The following is a 14,539-nucleotide window of genomic DNA, read 5'->3' on the forward strand; positions in this document are numbered from 1 at the left end:
GCGGCCGGGTACGGGTACGGGTAAGGAATCAAAACCCGTTCACGACCTCTGCCTCACATACCCCCCTGGGACGTTGCCACGTACCACCCGGTCGAGAATCACTGTGCTAGGCCACTGGACTGGAGGGAATGCGGTCCACTTCCCTCGGGAGAAACCGCTCTCGCCCGCTCTGAAGGAAAAGTCTTCAACAATTCGTGTAGGCAGTTGCGCGGAATATTTGTAAAAAAGCATTGCCACCTGTGCACCATCCCTGTTATGGCGGTAATTCGATTGGCAACAAAATCTCCGATGTGCCCTTGAGACAAAAGATGGTGGTGGCTAAACTTCAGCTTCCCTGGTAGTTCAGTTGGAGATATTTTTGTTTTTTTACTTTTCAATACAACTTCACTTGGAACAGGAAAAATCTGCGGAAGCGGCAACGGCACCACGCAGTGAGAGACGAGTGCTCCCGGAGCGCTCCCGCCGATTTCTAAATTCAAAAACTCCACACCAAACCAGCGTGAACGTGCCCTACCGCATGACCACCCCATGTGACCCCCCCATGTGACCCCCCCCAACGTGACCAACCCCAGGTCACCCGCTCAGTGCCCGTCGTGTCGAGAGAAGACGTTGGAATGCAACTCGCACGTAGGGCGATGACATTTGGCCACCCCTGCCATAGACCGATTTGGGTTCTATGCATGTTTTAGAATTTTTATCTCACCATATATAGCCAACCGTGCTCATTGGAGGGGTCTCTGAAGAAAATGGGTGTGCAGACTGCTCTGTGAATTTGGTCTTCGGTCAACGTGAGAGAGACTGGTTTACGATCGGGTCGTTACACAAATGAGAGGCCAGTCAATCAAACTGTCTTCCGGGAAGTATACTGACAAATCCGTCTCTGATGAGGGCCTTTTAGCACTATGCTGCCAACTGGTCTCTCATGGGGGTTCAAGGCTATAGACTGACAGATTGTAAGACCTATCTCTAAATGTTATTTTAAAACAGTACAAAGAGAGACCAAGCATTAGATAAGCAAATTGTACAATTAACGTAATGAACAGAAAGTAGGCCCACAACGATCCTCTTTCGTATGGATTAAAAGCAGCAGTTTAATGATGTCATTTTAGATTTGTTATCCACTGAAGATTCCAAGAACACAGGATGTTACTATCCTTTGTGCAAGCACTTCCAAGAGTTCATGAACAGTGAGCCTGGTGAAATTTGGGGAGCGCATCGTCAGTAGTGTACCTTTGGTTCCTAGCGTGTTTCGGCCTTTCACCCTATACACCCTCCCCAAAGGCGGCCAGCGACAGGGTGATCAATCCTACGCTTGCGTCCCATTCCCAATTAGTCATAGGAGTTGCCTTGTTGTTGATAGCCAACATCCTGTTCAGACGCAGAGTGGACCTCGTCCATTTCTCCTTTAAAGGAGTGAAGATAGCAGAAGCGGAGTGTTTAGGATGTGGGTCGATGGTTGGGATTTGTGGCCGCCTAATCTTTCATGTGCCATTTGTGCATCAGGTAGCCGCATCGGCCATGTCCGGTCCCGATTCGGTTGATGGTTGACCATTGGTGGAGTGGAAGGTTCAAACCGGGAGGTTCGATGGTAGGATCCTGCATGAGATGTTTACTTTTGACGTCGGCCACAGTCCAGACTTGCTTCAATCTCTCGCCTTCATTTGTATTCGTGGCGTGGAGTGAGGCTGCTGTGATCCAGAAGGGGTGGCATGATTTTAGGCGATCAGGCGGCACCGAATTTACGTCCCGACGTATCGGAAGTTGCGGGTTGAAGGGTTTTTTGTTTTGTTACTCCCAGACAGTTGCTGTTTCACGACAGATTTGTAGCGGACCGATGTGGGCGAGCGCTGGGAACCACTGGGTCGGCGTCGACGTCAGCGTATCTGAGATGGCGTGCGTTGCCACTGTCTGAACGCTACGTTCCCACACAGATGAGCAATGCTCTCCCGTCAAATACACAAGGTCGAGGGTGGCAGTCCGTAGCATCCGCGCATCCCAGCCCCAACTGGTTCCCGCCAGTTTATGGAAAATGTTCGTGCGGGTTTTTATCTTGTTGCTCAGCTGCTTAATGTGTTGCCTGAAAGTGAGACTTCGATCGAGCAGCACTCCAAGGTAATTCGGGAGTGGACAATGGGTGATGTTTAACCACAAAACTCGCGTTGTTGAGATGGGACGCCGAGGACACCATCTTGGTTGGGTTTTGGCTTAAGTCGCCCAGGAGTAGAAATAATCTTCGAATTTCTTTAGGTCGTGTTCAAGATGTCCTGAGCTGCGCCGAGTGTCGTCGCTTGGCTGGCCATTGCTAGATTGTCTACGTAAATAAACTTGCGGCTCAATGTGGCCGGCATTTCGCTGGTGTAAGGATTAAACAGGGCTGGTGCTAATACCAACCCCCTGCGGTAGGCCATTTAGTAGAGTTTGTGGGCAGCTGACATGGTTTCCGAGATGGACGCGAAATTGTCGGTCGATGACATCACCTTACTCAATTTATAAGCGAAAGAGGGTAACTTCTTCACAATTCTGGCTATCGCGCGATGAAGCGGTTGTAAATCACCAGAGAAGCATCATCATCGAATTGTAAATGTTGTGGGTTTACACTCCAACACACCGGTGCGCTGAAGTAGCGTCTAACTAGCACGTTTTGTTAACGTGATAAACCTTACTAATCGGCTGTGCCCCGGCAGTACGTCCACCGAGGAGATGGAGCGAAGAGGTTCAGCTCGCCCGACCACGCCAGTCGATTGCTGCATCTGCGAGACGTTGGGAGATGGTGGCGGCTTGGGGTGGGCCCTTCATCCAGCAGTGGATAGATAATGACGTATTGATGATGGTGATGTAACTTCCCTCGATCGTTCTGGTCTTCCTTTCAGATATGACAGAGGTCGCAAACGGGTTTTGATTCCTTACCCGTACCCGGCCGCACCAGGGTCGCAAACGGGTACCCGGCCGTACCCGTATCCTACCCGTACCCGGTCGGGTACGGGAATGGTACGGGTATCGGGTACCCGATTGCGACCTCTGGGATGAAGCCATGTTGCAGGGGCGGGTGGGTTGATTCTAGGAACTTGAATTGTGAGAAGAAACAAGACGTTGGGAAATAAGTGACAAACAGTTACTCACCAGCGACTCACGGCCTACCTGTACCCGTACCCGGCCGCACCAGGGTCGCAAACGGCTACCCGTACCCATACCCGGCCAGGTACGGGTAGCCGGGTATCGGGTAGGGTACGGGTATCGGGTACCCGGTTGCGACCTCTGAGATATGACAATGACTCTCAAGAGGCTCCTTAGCAGTTAAATATCGGACAATCAGTTTGGACTATAAGGCCACTTGAACCTTTATGAATTATTTTGGATGAACCCAGGAATTAATGTAAAACATGAATGACCTTTGCACGAGAGTTCATCCCATTCACCTTTGCATCGCCACTCGAGGAAACACGGGCAAGAGCTCTTTTAAAACATACAAATATTTTCCAAGCGGCGGGATGCGATGCTTCGCGTGCAGCACTTTGAACTTGGCAAGCTGCTTTCGATTCCTGGCCACGGCTAACAGTTGCGATTGAAAATCACAACCAGGTCTGCGAGCCATCATCATCATTAACCCACACTGGCCAACATGGTGAAGTATGGTCAAACAATCCCCCTCCCCACCGACCGACCCCAGCATGCGGAGACTTTCATCCAGCAGTGGAATGACAAAAGGGCTGTAAATTATTATGAACCAATTAAGTTACCCTACAAGAATAACACTGCGGGTTTTTCTACGGATGGCCCTGGTCTCACCATGGTAATGTGGAACGTTCATTGGGGTGATGTGCAGCTTATTTTGGATTGGAAAGCCACATCATCTCTACATAACAAAAAGGCTCAGTCCCTTTTACACGCACCTTTACATCATCCGCACCCAGTTTACACAACAAAGGCCCATTCCTAACAGCGTGCTTCAGCCGCACCGAACCTCACAAAAACAATATTCAGGGCCTACCTTGGCTCCTCCCACCCTCAACCAGTATATATACAAATACTGTGTTCTTGGAATTTCTCTCACTTGATACAGCGATCGTGCTGTGACGGTTCCACCTGAAGACAGAAGCTTGTGTTGCCTCCGAAACGTCGTGATTTTTATTTTATTTTTATTTAACTTTTATTAATTTAAATTTTTTACCTACGTGACTTTACCGAAAAAACCTAAGAATATGAAGCCATGTAAACGTTTATTTATTTTCCCGTGTGCAGGTGCTGGGCAGATCGAGCGTGGGATAGTGGCTTGGGGAAGCCTTCATCCAGCAGTGGATGGACCATAGCTGACGATGATTTACAAACGGGACATTGGGGCGAGCTAAAAGGTTGGCACAAGAGTAGGTTTGCTTGTAAAATGATGCAAACGTTTAAAGTGACAAGAGTGCACGATAAATTATGAAGGAACCGGCAATAAAAATACACTCGTAAATTGAAATTAAAGCACTTTATCACACGTGAAATAAGACCTGCGCAGCGATAGATAAAGCATTCGGAACGTGGCTCAGGGTGGCGAGGAGGTGTTCACGACGGCCGTGTCGCCACACTGAGGTGGCTCAGCTGAGATCCTACGAACAAATTCCACGTTTCAGTTGCCCACGATTGCACCAAGACCTAAACAAATGTGGCGAGTTTGATGCCGGCATCCTCATCACGGCGACTGAGTAAAAAAAAATAAACTGTAATAAATATACATTTCAGAATATTAATATGTATTTATACTGGAGGAATCCGATGAGCTATAAAGCACTTTCTCACAGATGTCCAGTAGACATATATTGGCATAGCCTAGCTATGAAAACTATGATTCACCAAAACATATCAGCTGGCTGAACAAAATTATCAGATGTCAGAAGCTAAGCAGATTTTCGCCTGGAAATTCTTGGATTGGAAGATCACAACTGTGCATTAAAACGAAGGCAACTGGTCGCTGCAGAGCAGAGGTCGCAACCGGGTACCCGATACCCTACCCGATACCCGGCTACCCGTACCCGGCCGGGTATGGGTACCCGTTTGCGACCCTGGTGGTACGGGTAGGCCGTGAGTCACTGGTGAGTAACCGTTTGTCACTCATTTCCCAACGTCTTGTCTCTTCTCACAATTCAAGATCCTAGAATCAACCCACCCGCGCCTGCAACATGGCTTCATCCCAGAGGTCGCAATCGGGTACTCGTACCCGTACCCTACCCGATACCCGGCCGGGTACGGGTAGCCGGGTATCGGGTAGGGTACGGGTATCGGGTACCCGTTTGCGACCCTGGTGCGGCCGGGTACGGGTACGGGTAAGGAATCAAAACCCGTTTGCGACCTCTGCTGAAGAGCTAAGTTGTCGGCAGAAGGCAGTGCGGCAAAGTCTAGTGTTGTACTGTACCATGCTCCAACATCTATGCTCTCCCACCCTTTACCAACCCAGTGATGAGCGTGGTACAGTACAATAAAATAATCCCCATGATTTCGATTTAAAGCTTTCGTGACTGCAGGGATTAATCTTCTTGGTTCTTTCGGTAAAGTCACGTAGAAGGGAAGTAATAAAATAATAAAAATAAAACATAATAAAATAAAATAAAAATAAAACATAATAAAATAATTATTTTTATTATTGTATTACTTCCCTTCTACGTGACTTTACCGAAAGAACCAAGAAGATGAATCCCCATGATGTGGGGGAGAGGCCTTCATCACGGTGTGGGGGAGAGGCCTTCATCATCCAGCAGTGAATTATACAAAAGGGCTGTGCATCTTACATGTTCTATAAGTGGTTTGCCTGTTGTGTTTTCCTCTGAATGACTCTCCAAATCCATTAATCTCCTCTGCCTCCCCGCCCTTTCCTCATCTCCACAACCCCCACAGGCAAATCCTGTTTTATGCAGTTACATGTAGATAACTTTATAATCCCAAACTGCGGTATACCAACTGCTCTGGGTTGAGTTGCCAAAGGTTCGAAGGTTCAAATATTAGGCAATGTTCACAAGGTCAGACCTTGCCGATCAGTTCCAATCAAGGCAAAACAAGTCACATCCCCCCCCCCTAACATCCGTATGAAGCACCAATGGTTTGAGCAATATATCTCAGGCGGATAAATGTCTTGTGATATTGCGATACACACTTAATTGCGCAGCATTCATCTGTGCAGCTTGAACAAATTATTCTAAAAATAAATTCGAGTGCGCGTTAATTCTCTGTTAAGGAACTAACATACCCATTACGGATAAAGGGGGGAGCGGTGGCGCAGCGGCGAGCGCACTGTGCTATGCGTCAGGTGATCCGAGTGTAATCAGTGGCAAGCGATTATAATCTGTACCAGTCCTGGGAACACCCTCGCTTCCACCAACTTGCATTGCCCTGTGTGGTGAAGTATGGTCAGGGAACCAACCATGACTGGGATGTCATGGGGAGGCCCTCATCCAGCAGTGGACAGCAGGGGCGGTTTCTTCATTAGGGCGATTGGGCGACGCACCACCAATGTCATTCAACCACAGAGTCACGCTATCCGTCACTGTGCCTCTGGATATAGTCCAATCAGCGTCATGCTACGTTCTGTGGAGTACCGCCTCTTTTTGGGCGATTTCCCTCCAGCTGAGAATCGCCCCGAGTGGTCCCATAGACTTACATTCAAATATGTTTTTTTTCTAACGGGGGCGCTGCAATGCATTCTCTATTGCTTCCGGGAGGGCTCGCCCTAACGTGCTTACGTCATCATACGTAAGCACGTTTCATCCAACAATATAATTTGTCGCCACCTAGTGGAATCTTTTATAAAAGAAACTTGAGTGGTTTGTTTTAATAGTGAGTATAGAAACAAACAAGATGTATTGTAAGAGTCACTTTATTTTTCATTAATATTAAAGAAGTGAAGTTGCCTTTACATGCTTAAGCTGTTAATTTATCCATTGCATGGGTGGACCTTATCCTTATCAATCATCCAGACATTTGCCCCCCCTGAGAGATTTTGCAGGAGCCACCACTGGTGGACAGAGGGATGCATTTAATAATAAAACACGATTTGCAAAGCGCACATGTTTCTGGAATCGGATGCAATGTTCGATCGATAACTCCGCACCTTCGATTAGCGCAGCTGACTACGTACGGTGCACAAGAAGTTCAACATACAAAGGGGCGGAAATTTTGAATTTTGGTGCACAGAATGAATTAAACGTGTACTTCAAAAAATATGTGGGAAAAAAATCAGATACATTTCCGGAATAAAGTCACACCCAACTGTAATTTTAACAGCAGATACCGCAAAGCAATAAACAGACTGAATATCAAATGCTTAAATCATGAAAACGAGAACAGTAAACGTGTATATTTTATCAATAAAACACACCACACCAAATAAAACACCGTTCATGGACAATTGCACACAAATGCAATGCAATTCATGGAAAAAAAAGCACAATCGTAAAAAAGCATCCACAGATAAATACTCGAATACATTTTACACCGGTCTCAAATGTTGCTGTGGTACCGCATTAACATCCTTAGACACCGCACCGTCTGGCGCCAGTGGAGAGTCTCATGTCGGCCTTGCCAGATGAGAGGTTTCTTTTTATTACCTCACTCTGTCTGTTGTTGTCGTTGTATCCTCAAATCTTGGAACTCAATTTTAACCCACTTCCCAATGTGGTATCAACTGCAAACTTGGTATACTTATGTCATACTGGTGACAATACTATATTCTATCATAAAAAATGAAAAAAAACATTTTAAAACATTCTTTTTTTATATGTTATGTTTCGGCTTGCCTCTAATTGTCCACGGTAAACTGACGTTGGCTGTAAATCACCACGGTCCCTTACGTTATGGCAAGCTTCGGGACCACTTCCTGGAGTCGTGGAGTTCTGCCTTTGCCGGCACATATATCCTGTCCATGAAAATCACAAACATGAGTGGAGACAAGACGCACCCCTTGGCAGAGTCCAACATCCACAGCAAACGACTTTGATTTAACACCAAGAATACGGACACAGCTCTCACTCCGGGATTAGAGGGACCGGATAGCACGCAAAAGTGGCACCGTTACATCATACTCCCGCAGCACCTCCCACAAGACATTGCGGGGAACACGGTCACATTTCTTCTCCACATCTACAAAGCAGAGGTAGACTGAATAAGCATCCTCCCATGACCCCTAAAAATATCTGCGAGAGGGAAAGAGCTGGACCATTGTTCCACGACTCTGACGGAATCTGCATTGTTCTTCCTGAATCCGAAGCTCGCCCACCAGAGGTCGCAAACGGGTTTTGATTCCTTACCCATACCCGGCCGCACCAGGGTCGCAAATGGGTACCCGTACCCAGCCGGGTACGGGTACTCGTTTCCTACCCGTACCCTACCCGAAATGAGTGATAAACGGTTACTCACCAGTGACTCACGGCCTACCCGTACCCGTACCCGGCCGCAACAGGGTCGCAAACGGCTACCCGTACCCAGCCGGGTACGGGTGGTCGGGTATCGGGTAGGATACGGGTATCGGGTACCCAGTTGCGACCTCTGTCGACCACCAGGCGTAGCATCATCTCCAGCACGCTGGCATAGGCTTTACCCGAGACGCTGAGGAGTGCAATCCCTCTGTGGTTGGAGCACATCCTCTGGTCCCCTTAAAAATGGGGACTACGACCCCAGTTTGCCAATCCAGAGGTACTGTAGCCGCCTTCCATGCAACACTGAAGAGGCGTGTTAACCGCGACACTCCGCGACACTATCCAGCACTTTCACTTTCAACAACTCTGGGCAGATAATTGTTTTTTTACCCTTCTATCTGGCAACAAAACTGACACCTTTTTTTACAAGGAGTCATGTTTACATAGACCACAATACCTGCGATCATAATGCAAACAAAAAACATAACTCTGATAATGTGCACTGTCCTTGAAGTTGATTGGTCCACACCCGAGACAGCTTTCCTTAGAGCCTAGTCTCACATGGGTTGGACCAGATGACGCCAAAAGGCGCACAACGCAAAGACAATGCACCATCAGAGTATGAGAGCTCGGGTTAAGCATTTACACCATTGGAACCTCATTTGCCAGTAAAACATATGATATTAAACCTGTACAAAAGGTGTCAGTTTTGTTGCCAGATAGAAGGGTAAAAAACCAATTATCATATTTTTTACTGGCAAATGAGGTTCCAATGGTGTAAACTCTGTGCAGCTTTGCCGCCATGCAGGCCCTCGATCGCCGCAGCGACTTCAGTAGTCGTAATGGATCCGACTCCCCCCTGAGAAGAGGGCATATCAACGAGATTTATAAGTTTTGCATAATTGTTCATGCATTGTCCATTGCTTAAAGAGGTTGTGTCTGTCGTTCGACGCGTGGTTGTTTAATCCATTCTTCGAGACTCTGGAGGCCGTGTCTGTGATGCAAGTGTTTTTTTTTATAATCTGATGCTCCCAGAGGTTTGTTCTCATTGATTTATAAGGGTTTGTCCTTCGCCCTAGAGGTGCATGTCTATCGATGTTAGGGGGTCGGTTTTTTTGTTATCATCGATTGCTCTAGAATGACTCTCGAGATGTGTGCGTCTTCGTGAATGAGGGTTTATAATTATCCGTCGGTCTAGACCAGCGGTCAGCAACCTGCGGCTTTCGGGAGCCGCATGCAGCTCTTTAAGGACCGCTTCACGACTCCCGACGCTATAATTGCAAAGTAATAAGAAAAAACCTTAATATTTTCGATAAACGGTGTGCAGTTTTTTTGTATTTTTTTTTACCGAATTCTAAGAATTTGGCTCTTCTTGTCTTGTTATTTGTTTTTTTGTTGCTAGACACCAGATCGAGAGTTTTTTTTCTCCCGCTGATCTGGCAATCCGGGCTCAGTGCCAGCCTCGCGTTTCCAAGTTTTTTTTATTTGCTGCAGTGCTGAACCCAGGGCCCGCTTTGCGGAATGCGCATTGCCTCGGAATAAATAAATAAATTCCACACAAAGTACGCGCACGCTTACAATGGTAACATCACGATGAAAATCCCCTCGTGTTTTACACACTCACATTGCACAACGCAGCAGCTAACCTCACTCGGCTCGCTTCCAATTAGCATCACCAAAAGAACTGTTGGGGACAAATGCTGTTAGCCAGTCGCAACCTATGAAGGCCGGCACGGCACACGAGGGGGTGGCTGGCCAGCACCACGCTTGGGCCTCCTTTATGTAACCCCCCCCCCCGTGCTGATGTTTACACACCGCGCCAGGTACTCATTTTTAAGGCTGAGCCGACCTAGGAGAGGTTACCCGAAACGGTTAAAAAATTCGTTGCTGGTCGTGAGCGGGGGAATCGAACTCGGGTCGCTGGGCTCGTAGCGGCGGTGCGCTAACCATCGCCCCACCGCTCCCAATTGGCGTGAGCACACGTACACGTGCAGCTGCCAAACCATTCCAGCGATTGCAATGAACGCATTGGGCGAACACCCATAGGAGTACTCGGGAAGGGTGGTGGAGGAGCGGTGGTGTCGTGGCTGGCGCACTGCGCGACGAAACGGACCCAGTGTTTTCCACGGTTCGATTCCCGACCACGGATAACATCAGTGGCGAGTGAAATCTTAACCAGTGCCCTGCCCTTACGCCATCCACCGCCAAAAATCCTTCCACAGCCCCCCCCCCAGCCCACACGCAGATCCACTAAAGAAGCATGGTGAAGTATGGTCAAACAATCAAGCGCCATGGTCGAACAATACTTGGGGTGGGGTGGCGTTCATCCAGCAGTGGAGTGACAAGGGACTGTCGTTACAACACGCACCCCTATCCCACCTCCCACATCATCAGCTACGCAAATCACAAGGGTGGTGAAGAATGGTCAAGCAACACCCCCCCCCCCCCCCCTAGACAAACCGACACGACGTCGGAATGCATTCATCCAGCAGAAGATTCACTAAGAGCAGCAAAGACAAACGCACGCTACGAGTTTGCCGTCCTGCCCCAGCACCTCCGATTGGCACGCATGGCTACGCACGGTGCGAGTAGCCCAGTTCACATACATCGAGGCCCTCACCCCACTCCAGGACGCGCCGGCTGTGCACGCAAACAAACCGTGGTCAGCCAAACACTTCCACTTGCGCATTACGTGTTGGCAACCGCTGACGACAACAACAACATCAGCAGCAGCAGGAGGATCAGCTAATGAACGTTACGTGGACAAAGCTGAGAAGTGCGCAGAGAAGCCACGGGAGGTGGTTTTGGTGGTGGTGGTGGTTTTGAGACGGCATGCTTGGGGAACGAATGACGTCCAGGACGGGGAGAGAGACACACAGAAGAGAGAGAGAAAGTTGGGGGGGAGGGCAGCAAATTACATCAGCCAGCGAATGCAAATCAACACATTCCTGCGGAGGGAGCTGGTAGGAACGTTGGGTTGCTCGGTCAATGGCCAGGGTCAACGGCGGCGTGGTGTATTCCGCAAATATGGCCGACTGTGAGGGCGGGCACAAGCCGGCGTGAGTAGGTTAAACGTTGAGTTTTATAAGGGCACCACGGGGTGACCAGCCCCTCCCCACCCAGCCCCACCCCCCACCCAGCCCCTCCCCACCCTCCCCTCCCCACCCAGCCCCTCCCCACCCAGCCCCTCCCCTCCCCACCCAGCCCCTTCCCACCCTCCCCGCCCAGCCCCACCCTCCCCACCCAGCCCCTCCCTGCACGACGGACGGACACAATAATCCCCTGTGGGCTGGTGTAACCAGGAGGCTCCTCCGAGTATAAACATCGTCGTTATTGCCCGTTCATGTCAATCGAGTGTGTGTGTCCACACGGAATGTTGCGTGTGCGGGGGAGCGGTGGTGTAGTGGTTAGCGCGCTGCTCTACGAACCCAGCGACCCGGGTTCGATTCCCGCTCACGACCAACACCAGCGACGATTATCTGAACCGGGCCTGGGCCTCCCCTAGGTCGACTCAGCCTCAAATGAGTACCCGGTGCGACAAAGGCGGCCGGGCGTGGTGTTTGGCCACCCACCACCTCGTGTGCCGTGCCGGCCTTCATAGGTGTTCGCTAACAGCACTTGCCCCCACAGCCTGTTAAGGCTATACGGGGGATCTTTGTCTTTGTGTGGGGGGGGTGGGGTTAGCGCATTGCGCTTCGTGCTCAACAACACCGCCAATGTAAATAGATCACATTAACGTAACGCCTCCGAACTCACGTTGTGCGTTTCACGTCATGTACGTGTGTGTGTGTCTGGCGGATATTTGAAGCGTTCCTCGGTCTGCCCCTAGGTCGACTGAGCCTTAAATGAGTACCCGGCAGTACTGGGGAGACAAAGGCGGCCGGGCGAGGTGTTGGCCAACAAACCCCTGGTGTGCCGTTCTGGTCTTTTATTAAATACGTAGCTGTCAACCCACACGGTGTATTCCCCGTATTCCTGTACAGGGACATTGAGTTTGCAGGTCCACACCAAGGTCTGAATTGGTCTGTAATAAGGTAGGGCACTGATAAGGAGTTGACAGGTATGATTAATTATAGACAGAGACCCATCGAGATGGATAGAGACCTATAGATACCCACAGAGACCCACGTAGATACAGAGACCCATAGAGAGTCTCTATGGGAGTCTCTATGGGTCTCTCTCTCTCTATTAGAGACCCATAGATAGAGCAAAGCTGTCAACCCATACGATTTACTCCGTATTCTTGTACAGGAAAATAGAGTTTTCAGGTCAATACGGCGTACAGACGTTTCAATACGGGCAACGACAACAATAACAACATTGTCTATTTGTGTCTCTCCCTTGTGATGGGACTTTGTAGGATGACCATTGAGATTTATAAGGGCACGTGGTGACCAATAAGGTCTGAATTGGTCTGTAATAAGGGGTTGAAAGGCATGTAGTGGTGAGTGTACTAGTGGTGAGTGTACTGGTGGTGAGTGTGGTGGTGGTGAGTGTACTAGTGGTGAGTGTACTAGTGGTGTGTGTAGTAGTAGTGAGTGTGCTAGTGGTGAGTGTAGTGGTGAGTGTGCTAGTGGTGAGTGTAGTGGTGAGTGTACTAGTGGTGAGTGTACTAGTGGTGAGTGTACTAGTGGTGAGTGTACTAGTGGTGAGTGTACTAGTGGTGAGTGTACTAGTGGTGTGTGTAGTAGTAGTGAGTGTACTAGTAGTGAGTGTACTAGTGGTGAGTGTAGTGGTGAGTGTACTAGTAGTGAGTGTACTAGTGGTGAGTGTACTAGTGGTGAGTGTACTAGTGGTGAGTGTACTAGTGGTGTGTAGTGGTGAGTGTACTAGTGCAGGTGAGTGTACTCGTGGTGAGTGTCTATTTGTGTGTTTCTCCCTTGTGATGGGACTTTGTAGGATGCACGTTGAGATGTATAAGGGACACGGAGTGACCAACAAGATCTGAATTGGTCTGTAATAAGAGAGGCAGCACTGACAAGGGGTTGACAGCTATGGTGTAGCAGGCAGGGAGAGGTGGCGTAGACATTGGCGCACTGCGCTACCGCAGCGAATGCATGGAACGGTCCTAGGCCCACCCCCTCCTAGATCGACTCAGCCTTAACTTTGTACCTGGAAAGACAACGGCGGTCGGGCATGGTGCTTACCACACCACCACCACCAACCCCCGTGTAGGGTCTGTGTTAGGGGCTACACAGGGGAGCTGTGTCTTGTGGACGCACGTGCAGACGGGCGAATTTGCGACATCGCGTGACAGTGAACGATTGCAACAGCGTGCGAAGGAGGTCTTCATCCAGCGGTGGATAGAGCACGAACACGATCAACATCAGTGCGCGCGCGTGTGTGTGTGTGTATAGTAATTACCATACTTGTGTATGTGTGCACAAGTGCACGTGTGTATGTTACGTAATGTTTATAGGTTGGCGTGTCCGCAGATGTATGTATATACTGTATATTACTGCATGCACGTGAACGTGTATGAATGTACGTGCAATGTGAATGCAAATGAGTATGTGTGTGTATATACGCATGAGTATTGATTGTGTGGTACATACGCGCGCACGTGCGTGTGTGTGTGTTCATGTGCAGAGCAACTGGCAGTACCGGCTCCTCGGGCAGCGGCTGCGCCGGGTGACGCGCGTGCGAGGCGGGCAGGGCCGTCTAGGCAAACGGCGTCTCCCGGCAGGCTTCTCGACGAGGTTGGGCCTTTGCCGACAACAACGCGACACGGAGGGCACCCCGCTTCCTCCGACAATTACGCCGCAGGCAAGCTGGCGACAACCCTCCTCCTCTTCGCGTCTGGTTTTCTCGTTTAAACAACCGGTGGCGAGTGCTTTTATTTATAATGCTGCTGCTGCTACTGTTCACCGCGCTACCCCCTCTCTCTCTCTCCCCTCACTCGCCGCCCCCCCTCCTCCAACCCGTTCGTGTTTTGCCGCCCTCGGACCCCCCCCCTCACCGCCCTACTGCGCACGCGCACCACTGGCGCGATCCTATTGGTCGAATGAACACCCCCCCAAGAGCCCCCCTCCCTCCTTTACCACCCTCCCCCCCTTTACCATCCTCCCCCACTTTACCCCCCCCTTACTACCCCTTTACTCCCCCCCCTTTACCACCCTCCTCATCCTTTACCACCCCCCCCCTTTACTCCCCCC

The 14,539-nt window shown here is 49.8% G+C and overlaps 1 protein-coding gene across 1 annotated transcript in view; it reads right to left on the minus strand.

Moving 5' to 3' along the window:
- KCNAB2 (potassium voltage-gated channel subfamily A regulatory beta subunit 2) overlaps positions 1-14,282 on the minus strand; it is a 141,956-nt gene extending 127,674 nt beyond the window's left edge. Inside the window, exon 1 of the mRNA XM_078873282.1 lies at positions 13,989-14,282. The gene's annotated coding sequence lies outside the window, so the exon portion shown is untranslated. The remainder of the gene's footprint in view (positions 1-13,988) is intronic.
- Between the last annotated feature and the right edge of the window lie 257 nt (positions 14,283-14,539).

The sequence above is a fragment of the Lampetra fluviatilis genome, chromosome 36, assembly GCF_964198595.1.
Source record: "Lampetra fluviatilis chromosome 36, kcLamFluv1.1, whole genome shotgun sequence".
NCBI classification, from domain to species: domain Eukaryota; kingdom Metazoa; phylum Chordata; class Hyperoartia; order Petromyzontiformes; family Petromyzontidae; genus Lampetra; species Lampetra fluviatilis.